This window comes from Corvus moneduloides, chromosome 5 (genome assembly GCF_009650955.1).
Source record: "Corvus moneduloides isolate bCorMon1 chromosome 5, bCorMon1.pri, whole genome shotgun sequence".
NCBI classification, from domain to species: Eukaryota; Metazoa; Chordata; class Aves; order Passeriformes; family Corvidae; genus Corvus; species Corvus moneduloides.
In genome coordinates, this window is record NC_045480.1 from 62,952,371 (window position 1) to 62,976,030 (window position 23,660).

The following is a 23,660-nucleotide window of genomic DNA, read 5'->3' on the forward strand; positions in this document are numbered from 1 at the left end:
TGTTTAGTTACTGGGCCTGCAGAGATTTCAGACAGCATGACATAACTTGCATATCCCCCAGGTACATTTTTATCACCACAGTCATGATAACATATGTCGTGCTGCCACTCTGCCACTGCAGATGAAACATTTCAGTTGGTAGTCTGTGTGTTGTGCCAGAGCATGCTTCTGTGTAGCCTCCCACTTTTTCTAGAGGATCATGGAATGGTTTGGGTTGACAGGAACCTTTGAAGTTCATTGAGTTCCAATTTCCCTGCCATGGGCAGGAATACCTCTCACTAGACCAGGTTGCTGAAAGCCCCATCCAACCTGGCCTTGAACACTTCCAGGGATGGGTCATCTGCAGCTTCTGTGTGCAACCTCTTCCAGTGCCTCAAGACCCTCCCAGCTCTGTTGAAACCCAGCTTTTGTTTTGCCATCTCTATGTTGAAGGATCTCTTCCTTCTGTGTGTGTGCGAGGCCTCACAGATGAGCACATCAGCACCTCACAGATGAGCATCAGTACAACATGCAAGGTTCCCAGACTGCAGTGCAGCTGCTCCCAAGGTGAAACCACAGTCAAGTTCCTCTGTTTCAGGAGATCTTTTCATTGCACATCCAGCAAGTTGTAATTATTCATTTCAATGACATAACTAAGGCTTTACTCCTATTAGCATTGCTATGTTAGTGGAGTAGCACTGCTGGGTCTCTTTTGCCTGAATGCAACAGTCAGGTGGTTCTAGCACTGCTAAGTCCTTGGTAGTGGCTGTAATGCAAGAGGCAGAGAAAAGCAAACTTCGCAGTGGATCTGTTCAGTGCTGAGCTGACAATAGCAGAGGTTGGAATCGATCCAAAATCACTGAGAGAGAACAGAAAGGCTGACTTCGTTTTAACCCCATTCTTCAAGTGCTCTCTCTGTCTGTCTTAACATGCAAAATCCCAATAGCCCCACTAAGGTCAAGGAACGGGAGTGAATACAGCAGTTTTGTCTGCCTTATCTACAGAAAGCATTTCATGCCTGACTGACCTGGCTGTGCCATGAATGAGTTACTTGATTATAAACCAAGCATATTAGAGGCAGAGATGTTGTATAAATCTCCCTCTAAGTCTGCAGCTAACTTAAAGAGGAGGTCAGCAAAATTTTTTAGCAGCCAAACAGTTTGCACAGCCTGTCCAAGTATAAGTTGCCTTTATGAAGTCTCTGCCTAAACAAGGCAGGCACAGGAGGCATGTTCCATGTTCATAATGTTTGCTGAACTTTTCTTATGTAGTGTTAAATATTGAAATTAGCCTGCAGTATTTTAAAGTTGTTGTTAAAAAACTACCATGGCTGGTATGCTGTAAATGGCTCGATAAGAAAATCCTGTGCAAAGGTGAAGTTCTGGTGCTGCTGAAGAAAGTGGCAGGCCTTGTGCTGACTGCAGTGAAAGGCAGTTTTACAGTTTGCAGTGGCTAGCAAGTTGAGAGTCAGGCCTAAGCTTGTTATTGTTTCCCATTTCCTGTCACCTTCCTTGTGAAGAGACAGATGCAGCTTTATTTTTCTTGCAATTACTGTGAGCTGAGAGGAACAAGAGAGGGCTGAGGGTACATGAAAATAGCCACTGAATAGTCTGTGCAGTTACATATAGGAATATAATACACAAAATACCCATGGCATGATTTGCACATTAAAATCACAACTTGTGATGTGTTACTAGTTATTAGAAACTCTATAAATGTGTACAATAAACACCTCAAATTACTCTTTGCTAAAGCTTATAATACAGAACACACAAATTCTGTCCAAAGACCCTTACAGATGGAAGGCTAGAGGAAAACAGTCATGAAGATGTAGCTGAATAAGCCACAAGCTACAGTGTGTTTGCCATCAAGCTTTACACACTTCTAGTCAACTGTACCTGTACTGCAAACAGACTATGTCCTATTCTTTGTCTGACATGGCTGTGCTTGTCCACACAACACAGTATTCCTGGGATCAGCCCAGCATCATATGACCTGTTCTCAAGCATTTGCTTTCCCTTTATTGATTAATGAATTTAAGTGACTAATTTCTCAAGTGATGGACTTTCCCAATAGTGAACTTGTTCCCTTCCCCTGGATTATGAAACAGAAGAAAAATTTAATCTGCAAATATTGAAAGGTATGGGAGGCTGGGTGGTTCTGTGTTTAGTAAGGCACCCTCTGCTCTGAGATTATGTCCCACTATTTCCAGCAGTCATAGAGTTCAGAGATCTTCACTCAGTGTGGGGCAAGGTGACTGTTGGGGTTTTAGGAGCTCTCCTGGTTTGTTTTTTTTTTTTTTTTTCTGTTAAAGAAATTTTCCCCATACATGTTGATAGGGGGACAAATCACTGGGTACTTAAGAAACCAAAAGAGCTGGCTACTCTTTTGTTTCACCTGGGTGTGTGGGCAGTCGGTCTCCGGGCATTTGGACAGAGAGGGAGGCTGCTTTCTTCGGCTGCTTTTCCTTCTGCCGGAGAAGCCCCAGGATCCCAAAGCCCACCTTCCCCACCCCACTGGGAGCTGGGCTGTGGCCACCCTGCCCCCACCGTTGCTTCGCCTTCGCTATGTTGTAGCCGTGCTCAACCTGCCTGCCCAGACCTCTGGGGGGTTCCCCCCTTGGATACATCGCATCTGCCACCTGGGATTTGTGCTCGTCCCTGCCGTTCCAGCCTGCTGTTCCCGAGGTTCTGGCCAGACACCGGGATCGGCTGCCCAGGGGTTTGTGAAGCCTTTGTTCCATCCCTCCCTGGGATCCCAGGGCACCAGTGCCACGTGCTCCCTGAGCTCGCTCCGGAGCGCCCCCTGCAGCCGCGGGGGAACCATCGCACCTGCCCTGCTCACCGGGAGCCGCCAGCGCCCCTGCCGGCTGCGAGCGGAACTGCACCCGAGGGGAAAAGGGCCTGACAACTGAGAAGGCTGGGACTGGGTTTGTGACTGTTTGCTGTTACTGCCATAGTTATTGTTGTTTGTTTGACTGGTTATACACATATAGATATATAATAGTAAAGAACTGTTATTCCTATTTCCCACATCTTTGCCTAAAAGCCCCTTGATTTCAAAATTATAATAACTTGGAGGGAAGGGGGGGTCGCATCTGCCATTTCAAGGGGGGCTTCTGCCTTCCTTAGGAGACACCTGTCTCTCAAACCAAGACAGGTGTGACACCTGTCTTTCAAACCAAGACAGTGACTCAGAACTTATCTTCATGCCCAGGACTGCCTGCTTTTTGTTGGTCTTTTGCTAATATGAGAATGCAAAGTGTGAAGGATCCCATTTCCATTCCTTCTTCTGCAATTTTCTAATGGCCAGAATGCAGCCAAACTCCTGAAGGATGATTGAGGTGATAAGGCAGATAAAATTCCTACAGACAGGATTATGACCCAAGAGTAAAAGAATTCCACTGGGCAGAAAAAGGGGATTCAAGTTCAGTTTTCATAGACCAGAGATGCCAGTAAAGTTGAAAAGCAGATTCTGTTTTGCATTATCACCACCCACTTTTTCCAAAGATGTTCTACTTTTCTAAGCAACCTTCCTATTGCTGTAGCTATAAATAAGTATATAACTGTATGTATGTGAGAGATTCGGGTTTAAGCTTATATTTAAGCTGAAAGGTTATATATAACAGAACTGTATTAAAGATGACAAAAGCCTCATTGTTCTGTTCACGTTCTATCTCAGTGTAGCATGCGTGTTCATGGGTATGTGTGCATACAGACAGATATTAACATCTGTAGACATGCATAGGACAAAAAACCAGTCCAGATTCTCTACTTTATTTCTGTAGTTGGTGTAATTAGCTTTCATTATGCAAAGGGAGTAATTCTATTATAAGGCAACAGGCCAAATAGGCAAAACCCTGTCTGTTTGCACACACAGACTAGAATTTAAATAAGTGTGTTATGTGGCAAAATGTGTAATTGCTAAGTTTGGTCATTTCAGGTTCAGTTTAAGACACTCATTTTCTAGACCTTGCCAAAGGATTTCTGATTCTGGTTTCCTCTTGGTGTCTGGAAAGTAACCATATTTTATCCTCCCAGCAAGCTTCATAGTGCTTTTTTTATTAAGTAGAAAGCTTTGTTTTGATCATTGCTTAGAATGGCTGTGCTTTTGGGGGCATGGAAATGCTGGTGAAGTTTATATAGAACAGGGAAAGTTATTGGCACGGTAGCTGGGAAATGCTTAGATAGTAAGGATCACTTGCCAAAAAGAGCATGAGTTTGGGATGCTCATCCTTTGTTTAGAGAAGGCCTTTTGGTAACCTGCCAAGGATGTGCCTAATTTCCTAATTGAGAAGCAAGTTAATGGTGTAAGACCATAGTACCTGTAGTTCATTTTGTTGGCTACCAAGATCTCAGCACAGAGGTTTTGGAGTGTAGTTTCTTCATTGCTCTTGTTCTCTGCAGGCTATTAAAGAAGCAAACTAAACCAGCTAGAAATTGGGCAGTCACCCCTGCAAAATTGTTGGAGGACATATCCCCCCACCCAGTCTTTGTTCAAAACTGCTTCAACCAGCCTGGCTGTCAAAGGTTCAGAGGGCTATGTCAGGTCGAACAGAGAGATTCAAATGACTGTAATGAAGTTGGCTGGCATGGAGTTGTGCAGGCAGCCTTTGCTCCCCTGCCACGCTGCAGAGTGGTGACTACTGAGAACGGATTTTCCACATGGAGGATGCTTTTGCCTGTGAACATAAGGTTAGTTATTAGCCCTCAGCTTAGGCTCCTGTGCCTGAGGGAAATCCATGGCTTTGAAAGCTTCCTGGCCTCAGCCAAAGAGTTAAATGATTGTGTGTGAGCCCTTAGGAAATACCAGGTATGAAGTGTTTGTAGGTCCATGGGAAAGTTGTAAATTAATGAGCCTTTACCTCATACTTGCTATGATCTAGCAAAACACAATTACTTACTGTGGCTCATCCGAGTCCTGCTAATTTGTTGTGCTTGTAAACTTGGCTACTTTGTGAACTCACAGACGCTAGTAAAATCCAAAGCCTGCCTTATTCCGTGTATCTTCTTCTTTTTTTTTTTTTAATTATTTTTATTTTTATTTTGACTGATTTGACATCTGTTGCTAATCAAATGTATATGGGTTTTAGGTTAGTAAGATTTTATGGCTGGGTCAGCCATTTTCAATGAAAATTATTATTTTTCTTAGATACTCACTGTTGGGGTTTTAGTTTAGTCTGGTTTTTTTCCCTGTTAAAGGAATTTTCTCCCATATGCATGTTGCTAGGGGACAAATAGCTGTACTTAAGAAAGACAAAAGGGGAGTGGGGCGGACCTGGCTACTCCTTTGTCTACACCTGGGTGTGGGGTCAGTTCGCTCTGAGCGTCCGGAGAGAGAAGCTGCAGAGAAAGGAGCTGCTGCTTCTTTCTTTTTGGCCGTTCTTTCTTCCTGCTGGAAACAACGCCGGGACCCCAAAAGCCGCTTTCCCTGCCCTGCTGGAGACCGGGCTGTGGCTGCCCTGCCCCGCTGCTGTTTTGAGCTTCCGCTACGCTGTAGCCCTGCTCGCCCTGCCTGCCTGGGCCTCCGTGGGTTTTTCTCATCTGGATACATCTCGTCTGCCACCCGGGATTTGCGTCCGTCCCTGCCGTTTCAGCCTGCTGTTCCTGAGAGCCCGGGATCAGCTGCCCAGGGGTTTGTGAAGCCTTTGTTCCATCCCTTCCCGGGATCCCGGGGCACCAGAGCCGCGGGTTTCCCGAGCTCACTCCGGAGCGCCCCCTGCAGCCGCGGGGGAACCATCGCACCTGCCCTGCTCACCGGGAGCCACCAGCGCCTCTGCCGGCTGCGAGCAAAACTGCACCCGAGGGGAAATAGCCTGACAGCCGAGAAGGCTGGGACTGGGTTTGTGTTTGCTGTTACTGCCATAGTTGTTGTTGTTTTGTTTGACTGGTTATACACATATATATATATAGAGTAAAGAACTGTTATTCCTATTTCCCACATCTTTGCCTAAAGGCCCTTGATTTCAAAATATAATAACTTGGAGGGAAAAGGGGTTATATCTGCCACTTCAAGGGGGGCCTCTGCCTTCCTTAGCAGACACCTGTCTTTCAAAACCGAGACAGATCTTGGCGCCCAACGTGGGGCCCGAGGGCATTAAGAGATAGAGGTGAAAAAGGAATAACAGTTCCTCGATAACTTTATTTTGTGTGCTGGATATTGGAACCTTGTTAGGCAGCACTATGTGGTCTAGTTTACCCTGGTTTGGGTGGCATGTAGCCGTGGCTATATTCTTCCCCTTTGCAGCTCCTTACTTGAATATGGGTCCTCTGACTAAGGCTACCATTGCTGTTATCCAGCTTGCATTATGGGTCGAGAAGGTGAGGAATTCATGGGTTTTTAACTTCCTCCGGAATGTGGGCACATGGATAAACAGCTATCACACACTGAGCACATGTTTTTGGGGTTATGTTAACAATGGTACTTTCTGTGAGGAAATGACACCAGGGGAAGTTTTCTCCCAACCCCTCAACCAGTTCTTTGGGCCCACCCCATCAATTTTCGAAGGGTTTAAATTCCCTCTGAATACTAACCATCTGCTGCTGATAGGCCTACTCTATTTAGCATTCAAGGATAAGTTGAGATTGGCTTGGATATCTACCCGGACACCAGCCCCAGAGACTAGAGATCCTGCCCCAGAACCTGACATGGCCCCAGAGAGTAGAGTTCCTACCCCAGAGCCTGATCCTACCCCAGAGCCTGATCCTGCCCCAGAGCCTGACACGGCCCCAGACACTAGAGATCCTACCCCAGAGCCAGAGCCTGCCACAGCCCCAGACACTAGAGATCCCGCCCCACAGACTGATACTGCCCAACAGTCCACCTCAGAAATGGACTACCCAAACTGGGTGGGGGTACTGGCAAAAGGGATGCAGGAGATGTGCCAAGAGATGGGTCAGGTGCGCCAGGGGATATGCCAGGAGATGGGCCAGGTGCGCAAGGAGATGTGCCAGGAGATGGGCCAGGTGCGCCAGGAGATATGCCAATTGCTAAGGGAATACACCTCCTCAGCTAGTGAAAAACCCTCTCCCTGCCCCAAAGAGGGTGAGTCCGATGGTGCAGCAGCGGAACCCACGGATGTTACAACCGTCCAGGCTTCAGCTGAACCACAAGGACAACCACAGCCAGCAGCAGTCGCCCCTGTGCAAAGGAGGAAGTGTAAGACCAAATCAGTACGACCAGTTAATGATGATGGGCAACCAGGGCCCTCACAACCAGCAGGAGAGCCAGAGCCAGAAATCATCACTGAGTCCCTGTCGCACGACAGTCTCCGTGCTATGCGAAACGACATTGTGCGAAGGGGGCGTGAGCCTTATACCACCTGGCTGCTTCGGGTTTGGGACCTTATGGGTACAAGTGTGCAACTGGATAGTGGTGAGGCAAGGTATCTGGGATCGTTGACCCAGGACCCAGGTGTGGACCAGATATTTGTGAGGGAGCCAGGGCCTCTCTCTCTCTGGGAGCGGCTCTTAATGAGTGTGAGAGAAAGGTTCATTCACAAAGAAAGAATGCAGGAGTATCATCATAGAATGCAGTGGAAGACACTCGAGCAAGGGATCCAACAGCTAAGAGAGGTGGCAATATTAGAGGTACTCTTTGGGAAGGATGGACAGCATGATAATGACCCCGATAAGGTCAGGTGCACAGGATAGATGATGTGGAACCTGGCAAGGCTAGGGCCATCGCAATACACCACCTTCATTGCAACGATTGATGCTGACAATACCCGAGAAACAGTGGGCTCTGTTGCCAACAAGCTCAGGCATTATGACAGCATGATCAATGGCCCGCTGAAAGCTCATGTCTCTGCTGTGGTCCAGGACCTCAAAGAGGAGATGAAGGAGATGAGGAAGGAAATGAGGGAGGAGATGAGGGAGGAGATGAGGGAGGAGATGAGAAGGGTCAGTGTGGCACCAGTGCGAGTCACAGGCCCCGAAGTCAGAGCCCGCCGTCCCCCTGCTAGAGAGAGAGGGTACACCCCACGAGCTGAGCTGTGGTTTTTCCTGTGTGAGCATGGGGAAGACATGAGAAGGTGGGATGGGAAACCCACCTCTGCCCTGGCAGCGCGGGTGCGTGAACTCAAGGAGGGAGGCACTAACCGAGGGGGTTCCGCTAAGGTGAAGGTAGCCTCAGCCTCCCGTGACCGAGCTGCCAGGCATTACAGAAGGGAGGATGATATGTCGGATCCCCTTGAAGGTACCTCGAGCATGTACGCCCAGGGAAAGAATGATAACCAGGGCTAGAGGGGCCCTGCCTCTAGCCAGGAAGAGGCACGGGAGAACCGAGTTTTCTGGACGGTGTGGATCCGATGGCCTGGCACATCAGAGCCACAAAAATATGATGCATTGGTTGATACTGGGGCACAGTGTACTTTAATGCCATTGGGACATGTGGGGGCAGAACCTGTATCCATCGCTGGGGTGACCGGGGGATCACAGCAGTTGACCCTTTTGGAAGCTGAGGTGAGCCTGACTGGGAAGGAGTGGCAAAAGCATCCGATTGTGACCGGCCCAGAGGCCCCGTGTATTCTGGGCATAGACTTCCTCCGGAATGGCTACTACAAAGACCCAAAAGGACTCAGGTGGGCATTTGGGATTGCTGCTGTGGAGGCAGAGGGCATTAGGCAATTGAACACCCTGCCTGGACTATCTGAGAATCCTTCTGCAGTTGGGCTCCTGAAAGTGGAAGAGCAACGAGTGCCAATTGCCACCTCGACAGTGCACCGCCGGCAGTATCGGACAAATCGAGATGCTGTGATCCCCATCCACAAGATGATCCGCGAGCTGGAGAGTCAAGGGGTGGTCAGCAAGACCCACTCACCCTTCAACAGCCCCATCTGGCCTGTGCGCAAGTCCGACGGGGAATGGAGATTGACTGTGGACTATCGTGCCCTGAATGAAGTGACTCCACCGTTGAGCGCTGCCGTGCCAGACATGTTGGAGCTTCAGTACGAGCTGGAGTCCAAAGCAGCAAAGTGGTACGCCACTATTGACATTGCCAATGCATTCTTCTCCATTCCTCTGGCAGCAGAGTGCAGGCCTCAGTTTGCCTTCACCTGGAGGGGCGTGCAGTACACCTGGAACCGACTGCCCCAGGGGTGGAAGCACAGTCCCACCACCTGCCATGGACTGATCCAGACTGCACTAGAAAAGAGTGAGGCTCCAGAACATCTGCAGTACATTGATGACATCATTGTGTGGGGGAACACCGCAACCAAAGTGTTTGAGAAAGGAGAGAGAGTAATTCAAATTCTCCTGCAAGCTGGTTTTACCATCAAGAAGAGCAAGGTCAAGGGACCTGCCCGAGAGATCCAGTTCCTGGGAGTAAAGTGGCAAGATGGACGATGTCAGATTCCCATTGAGGTCATCAATAAGATCACAGCAATGTCTCCACCGACCAACAAGAAGGAAACACAAGCTTTCCTAGGCGCTATAGGTTTCTGGAGGATGCACATTCCCGAGTACAGCCAGATCGTGAGTCCTCTCTACCTGGTTACCCGCAAGAAGAATGATTTCCACTGGGGCCCTGAACAGCAGCAAGCCTTCACCCAGATCAAACAGGAAATTGCTCACGCCGTAGCCCTTGGCCCAGTCAGGACAGGACCAGAGGTGAAGAACGTGCTCTACTCTGCAGCCGGGAACAATGGTCTGTCCTGGAGCCTCTGGCAGAAGGTGCCTGGTGAGACTCGGGGCCGACCACTGGGATTCTGGAGCCGAAGCTACAGAGGATCTGAAGCCAACTACACTCCCACAGAGAAGGAAATCCTGGCAGCTTATGAAGGAGTCCAGGCTGCCTCAGAAGTAATCGGCACAGAGGCACAACTCCTCCTGGCACCCCGACTACCGGTGCTGGGGTGGATGTTCAAAGGAAAGGTTCCCTCCACGCATCACGCCACCAACGCTACTTGGAGCAAATGGATTGCCCTCATCACGCAGCGCGCCCGAATTGGAAACCCAAGTCGCCCTGGGATCTTGGAAATAATTACCAACTGGCCGGAAGGTGAGACTTTTGGGTTATCTTCTGAAGAAGAAGAGGAGCAGGTGACACGTGCCGAAGAAGCCCCACCATATAACGAGCTACCAGAGAGTGAAAGACAATACGCCCTCTTCACTGATGGTTCCTGCCGAATTGTAGGCGCTAGCCGGAAATGGAAAGCCGCTGTATGGAGCCCCATACAACAAGTTGCACAGGCTACTGAAGGAGAAGGTGGATCGAGCCAATTTGCTGAGCTCAAAGCTGTCCAATTAGCTCTGGACATAGCTGAAAGAGAGAAGTGGCCAAAGCTCTACCTCTACACTGATTCATGGATGGTAGCCAATGCTCTGTGGGGTTGGCTGGAAAGGTGGAATAAGGCAAACTGGCAGCGCAGAGGAAAACCAATCTGGGCTGCTGAAGAGTGGAAAGACATTGCCACTCGGGTAGAGGAGCTATCCGTGAAGGTCCGTCATGTAGATGCTCACATTCCCAAGAGCCGGGCTAATGAAGAACATCGTAACAACAAACAGGTAGATCAGGCTGCGAAAATAGAGGTGTCCCAGATAGACTTGGATTGGCAACATAAAGGAGAATTGTTCCTAGCTCGATGGGCCCATGATGCCTCAGGTCATCAGGGCAGAGATGCCACCTATAAGTGGGCACGAGACCGAGGGGTGGATCTAACCATGGACAGTATCTCCCAGGTTATCCATGATTGTGAGACATGCGCTGCGATCAAGCAGGCCAAGCGGGTGAAGCCTCTGTGGTATGGTGGGCGATGGTCCAAATACAAGTATGGGGAGGCCTGGCAGATTGATTACATCACACTGCCTCAAACCCGCCAAGGCAAGCGCTATGTGCTCACAATGGTAGAAGCCACCACAGGATGGCTGGAGACCTACCCTGTGCCTCACGCTACTGCCCGGAACACCATCCTGGGCCTGGAAAAGCAAGTCCTTTGGAGGCATGGCACCCCTGAGAGAATCGAGTCTGACAATGGGACTCATTTCAAGAACAGCCTTATAAACACCTGGGCTAGAGAACATGGCATAGAGTGGGTGTACCACATCCCTTACCATGCACCAGCAGCTGGGAAGGTTGAGCGGTGTAATGGACTGCTTAAAACCACCTTGAAGGCACTGGGTGGGGGGACTTTCAAAAACTGGGAGATGCATTTAGCAAGAGCCACCTGGTTAGTTAACACTCGAGGTTCCACCAGCCGAGCAGGCCCTGCCCAATCTGAACCCCTACAAACAACAGACGGGGATAAGGTTCCAGTGGTGCACATGAGAGGTATGCTTGGAAAAACTGTTTGGGTAAAGTCTGCCTTGAGCAAAGACAAACCCATCCGTGGGGTTGTTTTTGCTCAGGGACCAGGTTGCACCTGGTGGGTGATGCAAAAGGATGGAGAGACCCGATGCTTACCTCAAGGGGACCTTGTTTTAGGGTGAACTACCCATGGCTCTGTACTTGTATCAGTATCAGCATGTATATTTGTATATAATTTGGGTAATGCATAGATTTATATGGTTAAAAAAGTTAAGTTTCATGTAACATGTTAGTATGGGAAAAAATTCGGGGTGGATAATGTTGGGGTTTTAGTTTAGTCTGTTTTTTTTCCCTGTTAAAGGAATTTTCTCCCATATGCATGTTGCTAGGGGACAAATAGCTGTACTTAAGAAAGACAAAAGGGGAGTGGGGCGGACCTGGCTACTCCTTTGTCTACACCTGGGTGTGGGGTCAGTTCGCTCTGAGCGTCCGGAGAGAGAAGCTGCAGAGAAAGGAGCTGCTGCTTCTTTCTTTTTGGCCGTTCTTTCTTCCTGCTGGAAACAACGCCGGGACCCCAAAAGCCGCTTTCCCTGCCCTGCTGGAGACCGGGCTGTGGCTGCCCTGCCCCGCTGCTGTTTTGAGCTTCCGCTACGCTGTAGCCCTGCTCGCCCTGCCTGCCTGGGCCTCCGTGGGTTTTTCTCATCTGGATACATCTCGTCTGCCACCCGGGATTTGCGTCCGTCCCTGCCGTTTCAGCCTGCTGTTCCTGAGAGCCCGGGATCAGCTGCCCAGGGGTTTGTGAAGCCTTTGTTCCATCCCTTCCCGGGATCCCGGGGCACCAGTGCCGCGGGTTTCCCGAGCTCGCTCCGGAGCGCCCCCTGCAGCCGTGGGGGAACCATCGCACCTGCCCTGCTCACCGGGAGCCGCCAGCGCCCCTGCCGGCTGCGAGCAAAACTGCACCCGAGGGGAAATAGCCTGACAGCCGAGAAGGCTGGGACTGGGTTTGTGTTTGCTGTTACTGCCATAGTTGTTGTTGTTTTGTTTGACTGGTTATACACATATATATATATATAGAGTAAAGAACTGTTATTCCTATTTCCCACATCTTTGCCTAAAGGCCCTTGATTTCAAAATATAATAACTTGGAGGGAAAAGGGGTTATATCTGCCACTTCAAGGGGGGCCTCTGCCTTCCTTAGCAGACACCTGTCTTTCAAAACCGAGACACTCACTGAGCCCAGGGGAGGAATCTTATTTTTGTTTTCCCTAAAGTTGGAGGTAGCAAACACTTTTTCTACTGGGCATGAATAATAGCTGGTTTCACTACTGGTTAAGTGAAGGAGTCACATTTTGTGGGGAGTACTGGTGTTTCTGGAGCCTGAATGGCAAAGAGAACGGTCCCTGTGTATTTGCACAACACTGGATTTGCAAGGGCGTTTCTTTTTGTTAATGCTGTTTGCTTGTTCTTTTCAAATGATCAAGAATGGCGGTATTAGCAAATGAAACCCAGCACAGAATTCACCACCAGCCACTCAACAGTGTGAGGCAGAGGAGCAGGGGAGAGAGGGTTCCTCCCAAGCATGCCGGGAGGGATCAGCTGAAGGGTGACAGGCTTTCAGTATTCTGCCTGAGTGTCAAGCCTGGAAATGGGATTACAAACCAGTGACAACTGTGATGGCTGCTATTATGTGGACACCTGTTCACCCAGTGCTGGACACAGGCTAGCATCCATACAGGATGTTGAACAGTCACCAGATGGTGATTGCTTTGAGTTGTTAGGCATTTTTTCTAGATTTGATCCAGCAATTCAGACAAGATGCTCTTAGCTAGCAAAACAGCACTAGAAAGGAATTCAAATAAAAAGGTTTGCTAATGAACCACAAAATCACTGTGTAGAATATATTTAGATTATTGTCACTGAAGTTTAATTATGTGCCAAGGTCTAAGGTAGCCACTAAATAAATGGTTCCATCATCCAGTCATTAATGTCATTGTGTTACTACTGCTTTTGTTGGTGTGTTTTACAAGTTGTTTCTTTCAAGTCTAATGGTAATTATTTTTCTTGCCAAAAGACTGTGTTAATTTTACTGGACAAAATTTGGACCCTGATGTGGACCCGCCCAGGCAGGGTGGGTGGAGATGAGTTTGAGTGTGAAAGGAGGGGTCTGCTGACTTTCTTCCTCCAGTGGTTGTGTCTGTATGGCCTCTTGTTGGACAATGAGCTGTGTAGTGTCCAGGGAAGTCCCAGGGTCCAAAAGTGGGGAGAATGGAGAGGGGAGGAAGCCCCTACAGTGGCCTAGACTTAACAGAGCTCCTCCAAAGTCACTGGAGCATGGCCTTTGCTGGCAGAAACTGCTCTGGCTTCATCAGCATTGTACACTGTTATCCTCAGAGATGTAAATCAGCATAGCTCACTCTGGCCCTGAGAATGTTTGAGGTCATTGTGAAATCCACAATGCTTTTTAAATGGTGAAGATGTGGTTTATAAGACCCAAAACATACCCCCACTGATGTCTGCTCATCAATCTCTGCTGCTTAGGTATGATGCTCCTGTTCTCTGTTCTTTAAAGTGCTCCATTTGGTGCTCAGTTTACAATAATTCTCTTAATTTTGGCCATATATTGCCCTCTCAGTCCCATTTCAGATTTTCTTTTGGATTTCTCATGGTTTTATCCTAGATTTGCTGCTGTGATGTCTCTGTTCCTTGGTGTCATGTGATTAGCACATTAAGGTGAATGTCTGTCATGTTTCACTTCCAAACTGTACTAAGGATTTGCTATACAGGGGAACTTTTTATATTCGTGCTTTCAAACATTTTGCACATCTTCTACCTTGGGACTTTCTCCCATAATTATTGTGTTCTTCATTTGGATTTCCTTGCATGTAGATGACATCTTAAATTTTACATTATTGCAGAAGGACATGTCAAACTTGAGAAGAAAATGTTGAGTTGTTGAAACTTCATTTACAAGATCCACACTGCAGTTATCCTTTATCTCAGTGTTTTATCCCTGTTTTACAGAAAAGGTTAACACCTGTACTTGCATGGCTAAAGAGAATTACTGGCCTGGCTGCTAATTATCTTCTCTAGTGGGTCAGACTTTCCAACAATCAGTTTATTACAGTGAGAACTAACTGTCTCTCTCATCTCTCTCTTCAATATCTCTCTCTCTTCTTTCCCCCCCCCCCCGGAAAATATTTCAGAGGATGTGCAAAACCTGCTTTATTGTTTGATGAGGAATAGTTTTTGAATTTTAGGTGAAAAAATAGTTTGTGAATTTTTCCTTGCGGATTTATTAGTGGAAGATTTTGCCTGTATCACTAAAATGGATATATGGGTGTTACGTGGATAGTCGTTCCTCTTCCTTCATTGTATTTCTGTTGGAAAGTGGAGTCCAGCCCCCTTGATACTTGGGATAGTTTTTAGCTAGTGATGTATACACAAGGTAATGTTTAGTTCCATCTCTAGTTCCTGTATCCCTGGTCTGTGTGGATTTCTTGTTTGTGCCTTTGTGTTACCTCTCTATCACTTGATAGTATATGGCAGAGAGGAAGTGTTCCTCTTCAGTAACTATGATATTGTTCGGTGGTGGGGTGATTAACATTCAGTTCATTTTTTGTAGTGTAGAATATGGCTGTTCCTGCATGCTTTCCCATGGATCAGTTGCTTTAAATTTTTCCAGTTTCAATTACTACTCAGTAATTTTAGACTAGTGAAATATGTAATTGTAAATGCTGTTTGGGTGCCCTAGTCAATTCTTTCCTTTCCAAACTTAAAAGGCTGACAATTGAATTGTTGCAGTTGTCACTAGAGTCACATTTTGGGCTTGCAGAAAGACACCATGCACATCTCCTTGTAAGACTTAAATCTTCTGACTGTCATTTGCGGGTGTCGTTTTGCTTCATGTGAAGTTGATTTGAGGGGCACTCCTTTCATCTTCCATGCTACTGCTGTGGGTGTCAGAACCCCAGGGCCGCCTGGGGTACCTGCATCTGTGGCCAGATCTCCCTCCTCAGTTTCTCACCAGGGTATAGGACCCTGTCAGGGTAGTCCAACCTCAGGTGGGCAGAATTGTCTGTCAGGTAGCGGAGGATGTCACACTTGTCTAGCACCCTGATTTATTGTTTTGGTTCCCCTGAAGTACTTGGGCTGTTTCACATCCTGACTTTTATTATCTGAGGAATATTATCAGTGACAGATAATTTCTCTCAGTCATGGAGACAGATTTCAATTCATGCTTTCTTGAGTTTGAGACTGGGTTATTTGATTGTATCTGCCTCCACCCTTTAACTCTTTTAAGCAAAATCTAAAAGCTGCAGGAAGGCTGCTGCCAAAAATCAGCTTTTCAGAACAGAAGTCTTTAGTGTTCTGTGTTCAGTGGTGTGTCAGTTGTAAACTCTTCATGATGATTTATAAAGCTTTGCATGGCCTTCGACTGTCTGATGAAACTGTCTTGATAACCACCCACTGGTGCTGCCTTCCTGACTGGGGGACTGGATTTCATTCTGCCACTCACAGAGCATTTCACCATTATTCTTCTGCCTTCTGAAATTCTCTTTCCATGATAAGAACTATCATTGCACTGAAGCTTTGTAAAAGAAGCCTGGTTTTTGGTGGAACTACTTGACACCAACAGCAAGATTCTCAGCTGGCATTCTGTTACCAGTGATGCAAGCAACATATAGCAGCAGCTTTACCAAATAGGTCATGATTGTTTAGAAATGTGTTTTATTGTAATTTTGTAAGATGTTTTTAAAGAGACAATTAATGATGCAGTCAGAAAAAAATTAAGGCCAGGAGTTGACTACTTGAGCTTTTCATTGTCATGCTGCTATTTTAATATTTTTGTGTGATTGAGCAGTTATGTCAGCTGCCTCAGTGCTCATCTGTAGGAGGAAAGGGAGTATGTATCCTACATCCTCTGCCCTAGACATGCTGTAAATGTGCTATGAGAATTGGTCAAACAGTAAAATGTTTTGGGCTGAGTAGGGTCTGATGACTCCTCTGGGAAAGAAAGGTGTGACCCCACTGAAACGTCTCGAGTTGCTCTGATTAAATGAGGCAGAGGAAGGGCCTCCCACATGAAGAAGAGAGTCCATTATAAAAGCAAAGAGGCAATGGTTTAGTGCCAGGTCATGTTTAGTGAGGAGTCCTCAGAGACAGTGTACAGGGTGTGCCAGTTAGCAAGATCACATCATGGTGTTTTGCTTTCCAGCTGTTCATCTGTCAGCAAAACACCTTTGTTCTGTTACTGCCTTAATTTCTGTTCTCCCAACCAGCAAGGACATTTTAATAACAAGCTGTTGCTTAAAGAGGATCTATAGAAAATATAACTAAACCACCATTTTAGAAGCAGTGGGGAACTCCTTTGTGTACATTAAGAAAACCGATATATGTCAACTTTTCCATTTAGGCTACAAAACCAGTTTTGCTAAAATGAGTGGCATGGTAATGTGGGGGCTTAGAGTTTGTTTGTGTTTGTCACAACAATTGTATTTGCAACATGGTAGAGGCATGAATGGGATGAGGGATTGGGTGAAGAGTGATACCCCCACCACCACCCCCAAAACAAACCCTCCCAAAACACAGCAGGTACTGAATCACGTGCATAGAGTGAGGACGTGTGCTTTGGTTATTGCTTTATTCTCTTGTCCTGAACTATTCCTCCATGGCTACTCAGGAAGGACAGAAGATAGCTGGGTATTGAGAGAGAGATCCAGACCATTTCCAAAATGTTTTTCTCCTTTAGGTTTTTCTTGTTCTCGGTATTTTTTTCTGCTTTTCCTTCAATGTGTTGGAAGGAGCAAGTTTGTTTATCTTGTCTATACAGAAAAACTCTTCCCTCTAAGTATGCTTAGTTTTTATTAACAAAACAGAAACTAGACAAAAAGAAGGTTTGGCTTTTTTTTTTCTTCTAAAGAATTATGTATTGTTTTCCTTAAGGTAAATTCCCTATTTTCCCTTACCAAGTGAGAATCTTTAACTCCACAGAGCAGAGTATTGATTTGTCTCCTACACTGAAATTGCTGAAGCATATAGGAAATGTGATGCTTGTGGTGTTTAAAAAAAATTGCTTAATTATTCCCTTTCTCCCTGCTTATTCTGGTAACTTAAGGTACAAATTAAAAGATGGGCTGTTAACAGACATTGTTCTTCTTCAGATCATGCCAATTCAGAGGTGGGCATGCAACTCAGTCCCTCAAGTGAGAGCTTTTAAACCGTGTATATGTAATGTGGAGATTGTGGGACTTTGAGCAACCTGTGAAAAGTGGAAGGTGTCTCTGCTCATGGCGGGTAGTTGGAGTGACGCCTAAAGATTTTTAGCTTTTTCATATATTTGTAGCTTTGTAGATTTATAATATATAATTGTATAGTTTCTAGCACTTTCTTACCCTTTCTCACACTTTAGAACAGTGGCTAACCCTTTCTCACACATTATGTCACACTCTTGAAATTCTATTTAGTCTTATTTTCAAGGAAAGAATTTCTAACAGGGACATCTTGTTTTGCACCAGCACTTGGGAGACATAACAAGAAATAGGGCAAAGAACCTCCTGAACAGACTCCAAGAGGCAGGGCCAAGGGTGGGTCACCAGGACAACCATTCTCCTATTGGATGTACTTGCTAGATATACTAATTAATTAAACTTATAAAAATGTTGATAATCTGATACCGTGGGTGTGCATATCTATATTTTGTGCACCTGAAAGCTTTCATTAAAGAACTGCTCTTTGTTATCACCTGTAATATTGTTTGGAAAGTTTCTTTCAATCCTAGGCAACAGGAACAAGATGATCTTTAAGGTTCCTTCCAACCCAACTATTCCATGATTCATTATATTCAGTATCATACTTCCTGCAAGCACAGAACAGGCTGCCTTGAGAGATGCTGGTCTCTCTTGGCTTCCAACTCTTCCTAAGCTCGGAGTTCAGCAATAAACAGATGACACCTTCAGAGCAGAACTAATTCCCTCCTCTCTGCAGGGCTGTTGCTGTTGGCTGACAGTGCCCAGGACTTCAGTGCTCCGCATGAGTTGGGCACTGGGTCTGTGACAAAAATGTTACTTTCATCTCCTTCATGCTGCAAAGAATGAGAGAAGAGGAAAAAAGGCCTCAGAGTTTACTCACAGGTGGAGCATGCCAGTGCTACTGAGTTCAGAGCCCTGGTATCACAGGTGTTTTTATTTTATTCTCCACTTAAAATGCGATGTGCAGACACATGAAAATGGGATGTCAGAAGCCTAAATATATTATTGGGTCTGGCCTTTCATTTCAGTGTACTGTATTGATATTGCAAACAGATTTCACATTCATGAGATAATAACAATGACCATGAACTTCATTTAAAATTATGAATATATCCCAGTGGGAATCCTCAAAGCTATCCAATACCCAAGTTTGCGTTTTCAGTAAGTTTAAGCACTTGCAGAAGACGACTGCAAATTCAAATGTCTCAAATAACCTCCCTGCCAAAAGTGTCGAAAGGCACCTTCTAAAAAGTCCACTAACTCTCAGGTAGGCTTTCTGCAGTCCTCAAATCGCTGCTTCTTTCCCTGGAGCTGGGTAGCTGTGTCCTTAGTGCCACACATTCAGGCATTGCCAGAGCAGTTCTGCAGAGGGGAAGCCACTGTGGAAGTCACCAGGTGCCATGGTGGCTGGGGAGACAATGGCAGACTGCAACCCAGGTTTTAGGTAATGTAAAACTGAGGCCCTGGCAGAGTCTGAGGAAATGGAATAAGCCTCTTGTGGTGTCCCTTGAATGCAGGTCACCACATTCACCAACAGAACACAAATTTTAGATGCATATGCTGTCATAGACCATCATAGACCTGTCATAGACTGGCTTCTATGTCATGCCTTTCATACTACTGGTGAAAATGATCAGTACTTCTTTAAATTATAAAATCTGAAGAATTTTCAGTAAGAGAGCATTCACATTCCCACTGGCTTTGGTAAGAGTTTTCCTGAAGCACAGGAAAGGTGACCACAACAGGACCTCACTTCTCTTAGGCCACTTTCAGTCTCTTTGGCCCTGCTCAGCCAGATAAACCTCTTATGTTTGTTTTTCCCCCTTCTTTTTTTTTTTTTAATTTTTTTTTCTTTACACCAGGCTGTTTCTTATAGTACCAGTGGCCTACTCTCAATAGCCAAATTTTTCCACCTCTGCTCAGTTCCTGGAATCTGTAGATTTTTGTTGGCAAGGTGGAGTCCTTCTGTGGAGGAAATAATAGGAGAACTAGGCCTGCAATCCATGCTGTAGTTCTGTTCCTTGAAAAATATAGGTTCCTCTTTAAGAATTACATACACGTTTTGGATATATTGAATCTAGGGAAGTACCATTTCCTTTCCTTTATTACATATCCATTGTGTTGTTGAATATAAGGAAAATATAATAGAATTGTCACACAAAAGAGGTGAAAAGGATAAAACAACACCCTTGGTTGCTTTTAAGCTCCTCATTCTGAATAGAAATAGGGTCCTGGTTGAGCTGGGTTTTTTTGAGCTGATCTGTTTAGAGCTGTTCAGCTGCTGCATTTCAGTGGGCATGATTTGCAAGATTAGGAGTTCAAAGTTGGAAAGGCCAGCAGTGATACACTCCACATGTAGAGGGACTTAGATTTAGTTTTAAAATTAAAATTTTAAATCTACAGAAATGTAAAGCAATTGGGAGAAAGAATAGGGTCAGTGGCATTGGCTCTACAATTACTTTATTTGGGGATGGGTGGAGAGGAGGGAGACATGCCTTACATATGAGGAAATGATGCTTTCCCTGGTGGTTGCTCAGAGGTCTTCTGTAACAGTGACAGGAAGGAAAATATCTGATGCCAGTTGCATGGGAGGGTTGCAGGCTGTATGTTCCCTGTCGAATGATCTGCATGAAATCTCTTATGTTGCTCTGAGCTTGAAGTAATCAGTAATCTCTCAGCACAAGCCTCCTGTGTTTCATAAAGGAACTAAGATCTGCAAAATATGTATTCTCCTGTCTTAACACCTTCCTCTGCTATTTCTTTCCCTGCTCTGTAAGAAACTGTTATTCAGAAGCAGCTGAGATACAAGCTCATACTTCTGGAGGTTGAATAATGGTACAATGTCTTACTGCAGTTGGTTAAGTATTGGGTTTTTTACTAATAAATAGCGGGAGAAAAAGTAGATGAAGGTAAACTCGTTTGTCCTTTCTGCATAACCTAATCTCTGGCTTCCTTCCTTTCCCATCTTTTTCCTTCTAACACATCGCATTTTGCATCCATATTGTTTCATGCACAGAACCTGTGCTTTATGACTTGCGTTAAATACAGGCTTTATTGAGATTTCTGTTGTTGTTGCTGTTTGTAGGCTCTAATGAAGTTCCTGTATTAAAAATGCGATATGCTGAACTCTCAAGCTGCTTTCCAGCACCTGTTGCTGCCATCCCTGGAGGAGCCAGCAGTAGTGCAGAGTGGACCCTCTGCAAGCAGGGGCAGAGATCATCCTCTAAGCCATCCTTCCTATCACTCTCTCCTCCTCTCTCTCACGGGTGTGCACACACACATTGCCACAGTTTTGCTGTCTGCTGTTTCTGCTTTCTGTTGCTACGTGAACAGCTCCAGCTCACACACAGAGCAGAGCCAATAGCATCCTGACCTCCAAAGGCTGCTAAAAGCTGAAGAAAGGGAATCTTAACGGTGCCATCTTTTCTTTGCTCTCCTTTCACCCCCCTTTCACAGGGATGTGAGGAGGGAAGAGGGAGTATACAGGATGGTGGAGATAATTCATAACAGCCACTCCTGTTCTGGTGATACATGAAGTAATACCTGGGGAAAGAAATAGAATATTATGCTCCTTTGTATTTATACACACACAGAGGCAAACATGTTTTTCCTTGTGCTGTGAGCTCCAAGCTGTGATTAGGAAATGAGTTAACACTATGAAGTTATTTTGCTGTGCTCTTCGCAGCTGTTAATCTTCCACTAATCACTGTCACTGAAATATACTGTGAGGCTCATCTTTCCCTCGACCAAATACTGAGCACTGGTTCAGCCTTCCTGACACTAGTCATGACACATTTATCACCTTACAGCTATTGTTTCCCTGCTCTTCTTTAGGAGTATTTGGGAAGAGGGAGCTGCTCAGCATGCTGCAGACACTTGTGTGATGGCTGTAGTCCCGGTAAGCACACAGCCACATGGTCAGTAGCTATTGGAATTGGCCATTTTATATCATATTTTGTTAAAAAGAAATTTGTTATGACTCCCTTCTCACAAATGCAGCACAGGATTTTTGTGATTCAAGTAGTAAGATAAAGCATGTGTTTGGTAGCTTAATGTTCTGTGGGAACCTAGTGTAGGTTGTTTTGTATATGAAGTTTTTCCTGATTAAAGATGTTTGCATCTTCAGCACAGTTTTTAGGCAAAGAAATGAGTGAATTTTATCTGTAAATCATCAGTGCCAGTGACAGAAAGTACTTGTGTTTGCTCTATGGCTGGATTGAGTCTGCTGGTGTTATGTGAGGAATATAGCACTCACCTTGCCTCTAAGCAGCAATGTGGATGATTGGCAGTTAGTTCTGGATCTGGAAGGAACCAGATATAACATAACCTTCTTGCTAAGTGTAAATGAGATCAGCATGTGCAGTATTATTGTTTGCATGTCACAACCACCAAGATTTCCCAGCTGCAAATCTCAAGGCAAATGGTGGGTAGATAAAAGGTATCTACAGAGGGACAGTGGTTGGTGGGATGAAATGCCCCTCAGAACTGGTGGTTGGACCTGATGAGCAGGGTAAATTAGTGAAACTCAAATACTCCATTAAAGAAATTAGATTTTTTACAAAGATTTTACTCATAAATGACAATTGATCCCCTTAAGCCACATCATGATTGTTAACAGCTTATTGATGGCCCTGAGCAGTAGCAGTGAAGGATTTCCTGTGATAATCTAAAAGCATCAGGACAGACCTCTGTCTTCTCCAGTTGCCACCAGAAGATGATGAACAGTGAAGTCCACAGTATATTAGGTTGTACAATGTAACCCACAGGTTGTAGGGGATGTAATAAATCACATAGGCTGGACCGAAGGAGAGCTGAGCTTTCCCTGTGGTGCTAGCATCTCCTCCTGCAGTGGAGAACTGAGGGCAGGGTGGTGTTTGGGGAGGATGTCAATGTCCAGGCAAGGATTTGGGGGCAAAGACTGTTCTGTCTGCTAGGGAAGAGCAGCCTGAAATTGGAATGAATCTGAGTGATGGAATAGTTTAACATGGGGTCAGCAGTGCTTCACTGGACGTTCCTTGAAACAAAAGGTTGCTCTGCTTTTACAGTCAGGTACCATGTAAGTCACTCATGTCATTTGCCTTGACATGTCACAGCTGCCACTGTGCAACTGAGCACAGACACAATACCAGTCCTTTCAAGCCAACAGAGCCCAGCTGTATGTGGCAATCTTGTTTAGTGCTTTGTAGAGCTAATACTGTGCTTGCCTCCTTAGCCCAGCTGATGACTGTAAAAGAGTGATAAAACTTGGAAGAGCTTGCCACAGTCGATAATTTTGCATTGTACAATGAAATATAATGTTAGAGTTGTCACCTTTAATTAACAGATGACACGTCAATCTGCAATCAATTGAATTTAATTTTCAGTTTTGAACTCCCTTTGCATTATTACCAGATTAACTGTCCTTACATTAAAAAAAAAAAAAAAGGCATAAAAGCATGGAATTGTGCTTGATGAAAAAATTGTTCTGATCCATAGGTTTCAAGAAAACAAAACAACTCAGGGTGAAGTCTCATTTGTGTCTCTGCTCTCAGAATTATCTTTCTCCCTTCATGCAAAGTCTCAGCAGATTGTGAAGGGTGTAACAGGTATCTGGGCCTGTAGTCAAGGTTGGGGGAGTCCTGTTCCTTAAGGGGTCACTTTCCTTCATGCAGCTTGGCAGCTGAGCTCTCCTAGTCTGTTTGCAGCCCTGTTCTTCCTCTGGCTGCTCCTGCCTGTTCCTTGCTGCCCCTGCCTGGATGGTGCTGCATGAGCTGGTGCAGGGCAGGCACTGGTACCTGTCACCTTCTACAGATTTTTTTAATTCTCTTGTACAAAATTCACTACATACAAATCCATTTGTCTGTCTCGACTGTTGTGTTGAGTTGTGTTCCCGGTGTGCTTACTGCCATGGTATCTAAGCACTTTTTAATATGTTCCATCTGAAATCTGCCATGTGTTTCAAGCTTAACAAAGCTCCAGTGAGAGGAAGGCCTGGACTGAGGAAGAAATGACGCTTTGGAAGAGCAGTTAAAGAAGAAAAATAGGTTCAAATTATCCTAGTTGTTATGTTATTCCTTTCTTCTCCTCAGAAGATTTATACAAATGAAATTGTGGTATGCAAACTAAGGCTGATTTTCATCAGTTTAATTTATCCTCTGAACCTGGAGTTTATCGATTGCTCTGTCACTTCCCATAACTGCACCATTCACT

At 45.6% G+C, this 23,660-nt stretch overlaps 1 protein-coding gene across 3 annotated transcripts in view; it reads left to right on the top strand.

Moving 5' to 3' along the window:
• Positions 1–23,660, top strand: part of MAML3 (mastermind like transcriptional coactivator 3) — a 270,289-nt gene that overhangs the window by 59,862 nt on the left and 186,767 nt on the right. The window lies entirely within an intron of this gene.